Here is a 13,124-nt window from a genome sequence, read left to right as displayed (position 1 = left end):
TTATTTACCTTAAAAATACTATAATCTAGCCTAAACACCAAAAGAAAAACAATACAACCAGACCCATCCTTCATCCATTTTCGTCAGATTCATTGTTGCCGATTTTTGAATCATTCACGGCACAACATTGCATTCCTTTCTTGCCAGATATGATACACTGTAGCTGCAAAACTGAGTTTACGAGAAAAATTGATGAAACTTTTGCCATGCCAAGTGACAGTAGCCCATCGAATCCATTCATCCCATCCTTTTGTCATTCTTCGAATGTTGCATCTGTCAGAAACATCCCACCAGATCGCTTTAGTATAGGAGCATTCAAAGAACAAGTGGTTGTGATCTTCGTTATTGCGGAGACAGAGTGAGCATCTATTGGGACCATGTATACCAAATCGATGAAGTCTATCTTGAGTTGTGAGTTTCTGTTGGACAGCCACCCATAGAAGAAACGAATGTCTTGGAACAGCATTCTTGAACCACACAATATCATGCCATTCAACTATCGGATGATGAAATCTTAGTTGTTCCCAAGCTACTTTGATCGAGAATCTATGATTTGGTGAATCCAGCCAAGAATTCTCATCCTTTTGCCCTATCATAGGATTAGAATTGGAAGGAATAGCTTCTACAATGGGGCGCCAGCCAATAGCTTGAGTGGTAGGAATTTTCCATTCTGAGTTATGAATTAGCATATTCACCTTCGCGTTCTTTTCCATACATGAATCATAGATGAATCTGTCGCCGTAAGAATCCGCGAGCGGGCTGTGAGGATGCCAATTGTCAAACCATAGAGAAGTTGTCCTGCCATCTCCTATGATGTACTTCATCTTCGGCCATGCTAAGGATCTGAGCTTTAGAATCTTTCTCCATGCCCAAGAGCAATTCTGTGGCGTCTTGATAGTCCAGAAATTCCTACCTCGCAACAGATTACATCTGATCCAAGTAGACCAGATTGAGCCATCTGAGTCATTGCACAGGTTCCAAATGTGTTTCAACAAAGCAATCTTGTTCCATTCTGTTATCCTTTTTATTCCTAGCCCCCCCTCCTTTTTTGGAAGACATACCTGATCCCAAGCCACTTTAGCCCCAGTAGTTCTCATATCTGAACCTGACCAAAGAAAGGATCTCATAATTTGCTCCATATTTTTTATGACTTGCCCAGGTAAGAGGAAGAGAGATGCCCAATAGACCTGGATGGAAAATAAAACTGAATTAATCGGTTGTACTCGTCCTGCATACGAGAGTGTTCTACAAGTCCAATGTCGAACTTTAGAGGTGATTCGATCCACGAGACCCTTACAATAAACAGCCTTTAGTCTGGACGAGATAAGAGGCACTCCCAAATATTTCATAGGGAGCAACCCCTCTGCAAACCCAAGAATACGAATAATGTCTTCCCTCTCAGCATTTAACACACCGCTGAAGAAGATGTCACTTTTATTTGGATTTGGATACAGACCTGATAGATCTTGAAACTTTGTGAGCACAGTTTTGATCATATGAATTGAGTTTACATCTCCTTTGCTAAAAATCATCAAGTCGTCAGCAAAACAAAGATGAGAAATGTTGTCCTTCTTGCATCTCCAGTGGAACTTGAAGTTTTGGTTGGCACTCATCTTGCAAAATAGCCCCGAAAGGATTTCCATACATAGGACAAACAAATATAGAGAAAGTGGATCCCCTTGTCTCAGCCCTCTCCCCCTGGAAAATAACCTGCAAGCTCACCATTGACGTTGATAGAGAATTGACATGATGTTGTGCCGTGAATGATTCAAAAATCGGCAATAATGAATCTGACGAAAATAGATGAAGGATGGGTCTGGTTGTATTGTCTTTCTTCTGGTGTTTAGGCTAGATTATAGTATTTTTAAGGTAAATAAAAATGGAGGATAAACTAGAGTGATACTTTGATAAGTCAATCTGGACGCCACAAAGATCAATCTAGGATTTTGACGCCACACTCTTTGTGATTGAAGAGTGATAAGTCAGGTAGGGTTCTTCACAAATCAATTTGGAAGAATAACTCTTAATTCTCGGAATTAAGTTCAAATATTGGCCAAAAGTTGTTTATTACATATTCTGATGCCATATTTATAATGGAACATCCCTCCACACTTAGAAAAATTCAACATGACAGAAATCAAGCCCAAAACTTGGACTTTGACAAAGTAACCAGACAAATTACACTAGCACACATTTTCTGACTTTAATTGAAACATAAACAGACCGAATTTAAAATGGCTATAACTTCTTGCACAAAAGTCCAATGCAATCATGGTTGGACAATCTGGAAAGATCACGTTCTGAACTTGAAATCCACCTAGATTAGTCTTGTTTTCACATGCAATGGATGACTTCAAATTCAGGTTCAAATTTATCTACTGTTCTGACGTAAACAACATCAATTTCTTAACTTATTTGCATTATCAACCCAAATTCAAGTAGTCCAGCATCAAAAGAACCATTAAGGGCTCTTCCCATCTTTAAACTTCAATTGTAGGCAAATAAGCACCCTTGAACCAATTTGAAACTGATTGCCAAATTTTAACTCCGACGCAGCTTCAATCATTCCAATCTGACTCGTCAAGGTCCTTTGTAGTTGTTTCGCTCTCGCTCTTGTCATTGGACCATCTGAATCCTCTTGCATATTTGATTTACCTTTACGAGATGGATTATCATTCCCATGATGCACATCATCAGCCCCGGGTTGATAATGATTTGTCCTCAAATCATAATCGTCGTCATCATCCAAGTATGGAGTCAAGTCTTTCACATTAAAAGTAGCTGATACATTGTAATCACCAGGAAGATCTACCTTATACGCATTATCATTCACCTTCTCTATAATCCGAAATGGACCATCAGCTCTTGGCATCAACTTGGACTTGCGTTTGCTTGGAAATCTGCCCTTACTAAGATATTCAAACAAGATCACCAGGTTCAAACCTAACCATTTTTCGCCCCTTGTTAGCTTGTTTAGCATACTTTGTTGTTTTCTCCTCAATATGTAATCGAACCTGCTCATGTAGTTTCTTCATCAATTCTGCCTTTCTAATTCCATCCATAGATGTCCTCTCATCAATTGGAATATGAACAAGATCAATAGGAACACAAGGATTAAAGCCATACACGACCTCAAATGGTGAAAATTTTGTAGCCCCATGCACACTACGATTATATGCAAACTCCACAATAGGCAAACAAGTATCCCAACTCTTCAAATTCTTATGTATAACAGCTCGTAACAAAGAAGATAAAGTTTGGTTTACTACCTCAGTTTGTCCATCAGTTTGTGGATGACATGCCATACTGAAAAGTAACTTCGTTCCTAGCTTCCTCCAAAGAGTCTTCCAAAAGTAGCTTAAGAACTTTGTATCACGATCAGAGACAATGCTTTTAGGAACTCCATGCAAACGAACAATCTCTTGAAAGAACAAATCAGCTACATGTACAGCATCGTCAGTTTTGTTGCAAGGAATGAAATGGGACATTTTGGAGAATCGATCAACCACAACCATTATTGAATCCTTTCCACGCTGTGTTCTCGGTAACCCCAGTACAAAGTCCATGCTAACATCCATCCACGGTTGCTCTGGAATAGGCAACGGCATATACAGCCCATATGCATTCTCTTTACCCTTAGCTTTCTTGCAAATAGCACATCTCTCAATCACCTTGTGCACATCCCGTAACATGCTAGGCCAAAAGAAATGTTCTTTCAGCAACTCATAAGTCGTCTTCTCCCCAAAATGACCACTAAGACCACCACCATGAGCCTCTCGCACAAGCAACTCCCGTAATGAACCTGAAGGAATACACATTTTGCCCATTTTGAACAAGTAACCTTCATGCATAAAGAACCCATCACAAGCTCCCTTTGCACATTCGGTAACCACATTAGCAAAGTAGGAATCATTAGCGTATTGATCCTTCACTTGTTCAAAACCCATCAACCTTGCATTCAACATAGAGATCAGTGCATCCCTCCTAGAAAGAGCATCAGCAACCACATTAACTTGCCCTTTCTTGTACTTTATGACATAAGGAAATGACTCCATAACCTCCACCCATTTAGCATGTCTTCGATTCAGCTTGCTTTGCCCCTTAAGATACTTCAAGGATTCATGATCAGTATGAATAACGAATTCTTTTGGCAACAAGTAGTGCTGCCATACCTCCAGAGCCCGAATCAAAGCATAGAACTCCTTGTCGTAAGTAGAGTAGTTCAAACGTGCTCCATTTAACTTTTCACTGAAGAATGCAATCGGCCTCTTTTCTTGCATCAAAACAGCCCCAATTCCAACTCCGGAAGCATCACACTCTATTTCAAATGTTTTAGCAAAGTCTGGAAGTGCTAAAACTGGAGCAGTACACAACTTTTCTTTAATTAGCTCAAAAGCTTTCTGAGCATCTGCACTCCATCTAAACTCGTTTCCTTTTTTCAAGCATTCTGTCATAGGAGCAATAATAGAGCTGAAATCTTTCACAAATCGCCTGTAGAAAGAAGCTAAACCATGAAAACTCCTCACATCAGCGATACTAGCAGGTTTTGGCCAGTCCCGAATTGCCTCAATTTTCTCCTCATCAACCTTAACTCCCTTGCTAGAGATAATATATCCAAGAAACACGACACTTTCTTTACAGAAGTAACACTTTGTGAGTTTCCCATACAACTTAGAATCTCGCAAAGTTTCAAACACAACTCTAAGATGCTTCACATGATCATCAAAGGCCTTGCTATACACTAGGATATCGTCAAAATATACTACAACAAACAGCCCAATATACTTCCTCAAAACATGATTCATAAGCCTCATAAATGTACTAGGCGCATTCGATAACCCAAAGGGCATTACCATCCATTCATATAACCCCTGTTTAGTTTTAAATGCTGTTTTCCATTCATCTCCCTCTTTCATTCTAATTTGGTGATAACCACTCATCAAATCGACTTTAGAAAACAATGCTGCCATGCAACTCATCAAGCAAATCATCAAGTCTGGGTATAGGAAATCGATACTTAACTGTTATTTTGTTGATAGCACGGCTGTCCATACACATCCTCATGGTACCATCTTTCTTTGGTACAAGCAAAGTAGGTACGGAACATGGACTAAGTGATTCTCGAACATAGCCCTTCTCTACAAGCTCACCAACCTGCCTTTGAATCTCTTTTGCTTTCGCTGGATTACATCTGTATGCTGGTCTATTAGGAAGTGAAGCTCCCGGCACCAAATCAATTTGATGCTCAATTCCACGAATAGGCGGTAACCCTTTAGGTAATTCATCTGGAAACACATCTTTAAATTCTTCTAGCAATTCCTTAATCTGTGTTGGTAAGTCCAGTCCTTCTACTTGTAGCAATTGCTTTGCCCAGATCATGAAAACAACCCCCGTCGAAGCTAATGCCTGTTTGATATCGCCTTTTTTGGCTAACAACAGCCCCTTACGTGATTGCACCTCCTTTTGTTGGCTTCGTAACTGATCCTCTCTAACCTGTTGAGAACTCAATGGTAACAAGTTCACCTTCTTTCCATTCAGCATGAAAGAATAAGTGTTCTTTCGTCCATTGTAGGTCACATCCTTATCAAACTGCCATGGACGACCCAGTAACAAATGGCTAGCTGACATCGGCGCAACGTCACACAAAACCTCGTCATGATAGGTTTTAATGGAAAAGGGCACAAGAACTTGCTTTGTCACCCGAATCTCCCCATTCTCATTCAGCCATCGCAAACTATACGGTCTGGGATGTGGAATGGTAGTTAAGCCCAATTTCTCCACCAAGGTAGTTGACGCAACATTAGTGCAACTTCCATTATCAATGATCATCCCACACACCTTATCTCGAATCTGACATCGAGTATGAAAGATGTTCTCACGTTGCTCAGCACTAACATCAACTTGTGCATTTAGAACCCGTTGCACAACCAACAAATCTCCCTTCACTGGTTCGAAATCCTCTTCCTGTTCCATTTGTGCCTCATCTTCATCTTCAGTTTCAGCCTCATCTCCACTGATCAACTCTCCATGATCCCTATTTGGATCTCCATCAGCTTCTACAAAATCATTTCGTGGCACCCTAAGTGCTTGCCTCTGCTGGGGTTGCAAATTATTTCTTTGCATCATTTGCATAAGGGTATGCAACTGTTCACGAATTCCAGTCATTTCATCCCGAATCTCAGCATGAGATCGTTGTAAGCCCATAACCTGTGCCTGTTCTAAACTTAACCCTCTTGGCAAATCTTCTTTATCTCCAGCCATAACTAAGTTTATCAATTGCAATTCCAGCAAGCCTTTCTTCTGTTTCTAGCTCTTGCCTTAGATCGCAACTGATGCTCTGATACCAGATGTTGTGCCGTGAATGATTCAAAAATCGGCAACAATGAATCTGACGAAAATGGATGAAGGATGGGTCTGGTTGTATTGTCTTTCTTCTGGTGTTTAGGCTGGATTATAGTATTTTTAAGGTAAATAAAAATGGAGGATAAACTAGAGTGATACTTTGATAAGTCGATCTGGATGCCACAAAGATCAATGTAGGATTTTGACGCCACACTCTTTGTGATTGAAGAGTGATAAGTCAGTAGGGTTCTTCACAAATCAATTTGGAAGAATAACTCTTAATTCTCGGAATTAAGTTCAAATATTGGCCAAAAGTTGTTTATTACATATTCTGATGCCATATTTATAATGGAACATCCCTCCACACTTAGGAAAATTCAACATGACAGAAATCAAGCCCAAAACTTGGACTTTGACAAAGTAACCAGACAAATTACACTAGCACACATTTTCTGACTTTAATTGAAACATAAACAGACCGAATTTAAAATGGCTATAACTTCTTGCACAAAAGTCCAATGCAATCATGGTTGGACAATCTGGAAAGATCACGTTCTGAACTTGAAATCCACCTAGATTAGTCTTGTTTTCACATGCAATGGATGACTTCAAATTCGGGTTCAAATTTATCTACTGTTCTGACGTAAACAACATCAATTTCTTAACTTATTTGCATTATCAACCCAAATTCAAGTAGTCCAGCATCAAAAGAACCATTAAGGGCTCTTCCCATCTTTAAGCTCCAATTGTAGGCAAATAAGCACCCTTGAGCCAATTTGAAACTGATTGCCAAATTTTAACTCCGACGCAGCTTCAATCATTCCAATCTGACTCGTCAAGGTCCTTTGTAGTTGTTTCGCTCTCGCTCTTGTCATTGGACCCTCTGAATCCTCTTGCATATTTGATTTACCTTTACGAGATGGATTATCATTCCTATGATGCACATCAATTTCTCTTAACTTTCAAACAAAATAAGAATGAGCTCATTTGGATTTCCAAAACTTGAGATATGGGCTGAACACTAAACAGTGTTTGGGTTGCAGGATATCAGCCCCGGGTTGATAATGATTTGTCCTCAAATCATAATCGTCGTCATCATCCAAGTATGGAGTCAAGTCTTTCACATTAAAAGTAGCTGATACATTGTAATCACCAGGAAGATCTACCTTATACGCATTATCATTCACCTTCTCTATAATCCGAAATGGACCATCAGCTCTTGGCATCAACTTGGACTTGCGTTTGCTTGGAAATCTGCCCTTACTAAGATGAATCCAAACAAGATCACCGGGTTCAAACCTAACCATTTTCCGCCCCTTGTTAGCTTGTTTAGCATACTTTGTTGTTTTCTCCTCAATATGTAATCGAACCTGCTCATGTAGTTTCTTCATCAATTCTGCCTTTCTAATTCCATCCATAGATGTCCTCTCATCAATTGGAATATGAACAAGATCAATAGGAACACAAGGATTAAAGCCATACACGACCTCAAATGGTGAAAATTTTGTAGCCCCATGCACACTACGATTATATGCAAACTCCACAATAGGCAAACAAGTATCCCAACTCTTCAAATTCTTATGTATAACAGCTCGTAACAAAGAAGATAAAGTTCGGTTTACTACCTCAGTTTGTCCATCAGTTTGTGGATGACATGCTGTACTGAAAAGTAACTTCGTTCCTAGCTTCCTCCAAAGAGTCTTCCAAAAGTAGCTTAAGAACCTTGTATCATGATCAGAGACAATCCAGTCCCGAATTGCCTCAATTTTCTCCTCATCAACCTTAACTCTCTTGCTACAGATAATATATCCAAGAAACACGACACTTTCTTTACAGAAGTAACACTTTGTGAGTTTCCCATACAACTTAGAATCTCGCAAAGTTTCAAACACAACTCTAAGATGCTTCACATGATCATCAAAGGTCTTTTTTTTTTTTTTGGTAAGTTGACGTATATATTAAAGGAAAACGATACAAAGATTATAAGGGGCATACCCCAGATTTACAATGAGAACAGAAACGTAAAACAACAGATGGCTACATGCTAGCCACCGAACTGAAAACTCAAGACCTAACTTGATTCGTTAGGGAAACCAATACAACCAGCCAAATATCAAATGAAGAATCTATGTTATAAACTCTCCAGGCTCGTTGGATTCTTTTATTTTCATTTGTTGGTAGAACGTTCCTCATCAAATCAAGCTTATCACGGATGATATATTCAATTTGATGAAAGACTAAATTCTGAGTTCTAGATATTCCAGCAAAGGTCCTTGCATTCCTTTCTTGCCAGATATGATACACTGTAGCTGCAAAACTGAGTTTACGAGAAAAATTGACAAAACTTTTGCCATGCCAAGTGACAGTGGCCCATCGAATCCATTCATCCCATCCTTTTGTCATTCTTGGAATGTTGCATCTGTCACAAACATCCCACCAGATCGCTTTAGTATAGGAGCATTCAAAGAACAAGTGGTTGTGATCTTCGTAGTTGCGGAGACAGAGTGAGCATCTATTGGGACCATGTATACCAAATCGATGAAGTCTATCTTGAGTTGTGAGTTTCTGTTGGACAGCCACCCAAAGAAGAAACGAATGTCTTGGAACAGCATTCTTGAACCACACAATGTCATGCCATTCGACCATCGTCTGATGAAATCTTAGTTGTTCCCAAGCTATTTTGATCGAGAATCTGTGATTTGGTGAATCCAGCCATACAATCTCATCATTTTGCCCTATCATTGGTTTAGAATTGGAAGGAATAGCTTCTACAATGGGGTGCCAGCCAATAGCATGAGTGGTAGGAATTTTCCATTCTGAGTTATGAATCAGCATATTCACCTTCGCGTTCTTTTCCATACCTGAATCATAGATGAATCTGTCGCCGTAAGAATCTGCGAGCGGGCTGTGAGGATGCCAATTGTCAAACCATAGAGAAGTTGTCCTGCCATCCCCTATGATGTACTTCATCTTTGGCCATGCTAAGGATCATCAAAGGTCTTGCTATACACTAGGATATCGTCAAAATATACTACAACAAACAGCCCAATATACTTCCTCAAAACATGATTCATAAGCCTCATAAATGTACTAGGCGCATTAGATAACCAAACGGCATTACCATCCATTCATATAAGCCCTGTTTAGTTTTAAATGTTGTTTTCCATTCATCTCCCTCTTTCATTCTAATTTGGTGATAACCACTCATCAAATTAACTTTAGAAAACAATGCAGCATCATGCAACTCATCAAGCAAATCATCAAGTCTGGGTATAGGAAATCGATACTTAACTGTTATTTTGTTGATAGCACGGCTGTCCATACACATCCTCATGGTACCATCTTTCTCTGGTATAAGCAAAGTAGGTACTGAACATGGACTAAGTGATTCTCGAACATAGCCCTTCTCTACAAGCTCACCAACCTGCCTTTGAATGTCTTTTGCTTCCGCTGGATTACATCTGTATGCTGGTCTATTAGGAAGTGAAGCTCCCGGCACCAAATCAATTTGATGCTCAATTCCACGAATAGGCGGTAACCCTTTAGGTAATTCATGTGGAAACACATCTTTAAATTCTTCTAGAAATTCTTTAATCTGTGCTGGTAAGTCCAGTCCTTCTACTTGTAGCAATTGCTTTGCCCAGATCATGAAAACAACCCCCGTCGAAACTAATGCCTGTTTGATATCGCCTTTTTTGGCTAAAAACAGCCCCTTACGTGATTGCACCTCCTTTTGTTGGCTTCGTAACTGATCCTCTCTAACCTGTTGAGAACTCAATGGTAACAAGTTCACCTTCTTTCCATTCAGCATGAAACAATAAGTGTTCTTTCGTCCATTGTAGGTCACATCCTTATCAAACTGCCATGAACGACCCAGTAACAAATGGCTAGCTGACATCGGCGCAACGTCACACAAAACCTCGTCATGATAGGTTTTAATGGAAAAGGGCACAAGAACTTGCTTTGTCACCCGAATCTCCCCATTCTCATTCAGCCATCGCAAACTATACGGTCTGAGTTTGGAAGAAGAAAGAAAAGAAAGAAAAAAAAGAAAAAAAAGCTTGAGATCTGGAGAGAGAGAGATCTGGAGAGAGAGAAAGATTAGAAATCAAACTGTCGGAGCTAGATCTACTCCGTCCACCGTTGGATCATCCTCATTTCTTACTATGTTGTTCATTCCAGCCTTCTCGAAACATTGACCGAATGGATCTTCATTCCAATCAACGAGGTGGGAGATATTGATCTCGTAATATTTCTACTGTTCTGCATTTTTAGTTGCAGCAGAGTGAATTGGGTTTTGTTGAAGCTTGATCTTCTTTGTTCGCCGTTGGATCGTCACCATTTTTTAGTATGTTGTTCATCAGAATATACTCTATAGCTTGACCGCACGGATCATCATTCCAATCAATAATCTCGAAGATACTGGCCTCGTAATTCTGTAATTCTCTTCTCCCTTCATGAACAAATCTGAATCTTGTTGTTTCTGAGATTACATTGTTGTTGTTTCTGAGCTTAGGTTACGTCTTAGACTCAGTTTCTCTTCTTAGAATTTGGTATCTCTAGTATTTGTATGCTGCCATAATGTCCTTATGTTCTGCTGTGGATTCTGTTCCAATGGTTACCTCTAACAATGAACAACACAATGAAGTCAAGTCTGGACATATATTAAGATTAGAGCTACAAGATATGTTGAACAGCCATGGGATGAGGATTTCTCAGTTTACTAATGTTAATCAAGCTGATTCTGAAGCTAGCATAGAGAAGAAACACTCTAATTCCCAAGCTTCTAATGTTGTTTCAGAAATGAATCATGTGTTGGGTTCTAAAGTTGATGAGTTGAAGGTAGGGTCTCAGCAACAAGACCAGCAAAATCATCGCCCCAAATTGAATTTTTTAAATGCTTTGAAGGGTTCTGATGTTGATAACAATGAGGGTACCAAGAACCTTGGTATTTCTCTAGTTCGTAATCTGCATTTTGCTCCCCCTGCTATGACTGATGGTCGTGTGACAGTAGCTCCTCCACTTGATGTGTTTGAGGATGGCTGCGAACTTTGGAAATCCACCCTAGTTGGTCATTTTGTGGGTCAGAAATTACCATATCCCGTTGTTAATTCTATTTCCAAAAGAATCTGGGGCTCCTACGGTCTATCAGAAGTTTTATCTTCGGATAATGGTTTCTTCCTATTCACTTTTGATTCTGTTGATCATGCCACTAATGTGCTGGAAAGAGCCCCATGGCACATGGCAAGCAGACCTTTGGTGCTTAAACGTTGGCAACCGAACATGCAATTTTTGAAAGGTGATTTGGTCAAAGTTCCGGTATGGGTTAGGCTGTATAATGTTCCTCTTGAGTATTGGACTATTAAGGGGTTGAGTTGTGTAGCGAGTGCTATTGGGGTTCCTCTTCATGCTGATCAGACTACATTGTTGCGTCAAAGGCGCTACGCAAGAGTTTGTGTTGAGATTGATGCTACGAAGATTGCTGGTTAAGGAATACGACCTTCGTTGTCCCAATGGATTATTCATAACAATTTCAGCTGATTACGAATGGATACCATCAAAGTGCAATAATTGTAATGTCTTTGGACACACGACAGCGATATGTGCTACTAATAACGGTGCAAATCTTACAATGGAGGCAGAGGGTAAGAGGAAACTAGGAGCTGCGAACTCTAAATCTGCGGATAAACAGCAGAATCAGTTTCAATGGCAGGTAGTTGCTAAACGAAATAAGGGTTCTGTGAGTGGTGAGAATGGCACTTTGGCATCTAAAGTGCGTAACTGTAATGAGAATGGTTGTTCGACATCTGGTACAAATATTTCTGATAGTAATATCAATGAGAAGGCTGCATCAGATGTGAGCAATGCTGATTGTTATGAAGATGAAAATCCTACATCTCCTCTTGTTTTGAAGAGTTCACAAGGAGACATGAAGCAGGAGCAGGGGGGTACAAATACTGCTTCAGATCAAAGTTTAGCCATCTCCAATACATCTGATTGTGCGACGGTGAACCAGGTTCTTTTCGTTAATAGTCATGAGCTGAATGTAGATATTGACGCAATGGGAGGTGATACAGATGGGGAACGAACTGATAAGGAGTTGACGTCACCAATCCTGACAAGCCCACAAACTCTGAATTCCACCGAAAGGGAAACTGTTAATCAGTTGGCTATTAAGGCTAGAGACTCTCTAGAGAAAAAGAAAAAGGGTTCGAAAAACTCTTCAAAGAAGAATAAGAAATCTGTCTCCTCGCCTGGGGGCACGTCGAGGTAATCTTTGTGTTGCTGTTTGTACTCCTCTCTATTTTCTTATGATTATTGGATGTTGGAATGTAAGAGGTTTGAATGATCCCATAAAGCATTCAGCATTGCGTCAGCTCATCCATCAAGAGAGGATGACTCTTTTCGGTTTGGTTGAAACTCGGGTTAGAGACGAGAATAAATATAATGTTTCTCAACTTCTTCTGCGTAATTGGTCCTTCTTGTATAATTATGATTTCTCTTGTCGTGGTCGTATTTGGGTTTGTTGGAATGCTGATGTGGTGAAGGTTGATGTCCTCGGAATGTCAGACCAGGCTATTCATGTTTATGTCACTATATTAGCTACCAATATCTGTTTCAATGCTTCAATTATATACGGAGACAATAACGCTTCCTTACGTGAGGCATTATGGTCTGATATAGTGAGTCGTAGTGATGGATGGGAGTCCAGCCCATGGATTCTTATGGGCGACTTTAATGCTATCCGCTACCAATCAGACAGGTTAGGAGGGTCTACTTCG

This window comes from Populus euphratica, unplaced genomic scaffold, assembly GCF_000495115.2.
Source record: "Populus euphratica unplaced genomic scaffold, PopEup_1.0 scaffold636.1, whole genome shotgun sequence".
Classification (NCBI taxonomy): Eukaryota; Viridiplantae; Streptophyta; class Magnoliopsida; order Malpighiales; family Salicaceae; genus Populus; species Populus euphratica.
The sequence above is the reverse complement of the archived record's forward strand: the minus strand, read 5'-3'. Positions refer to the sequence as shown.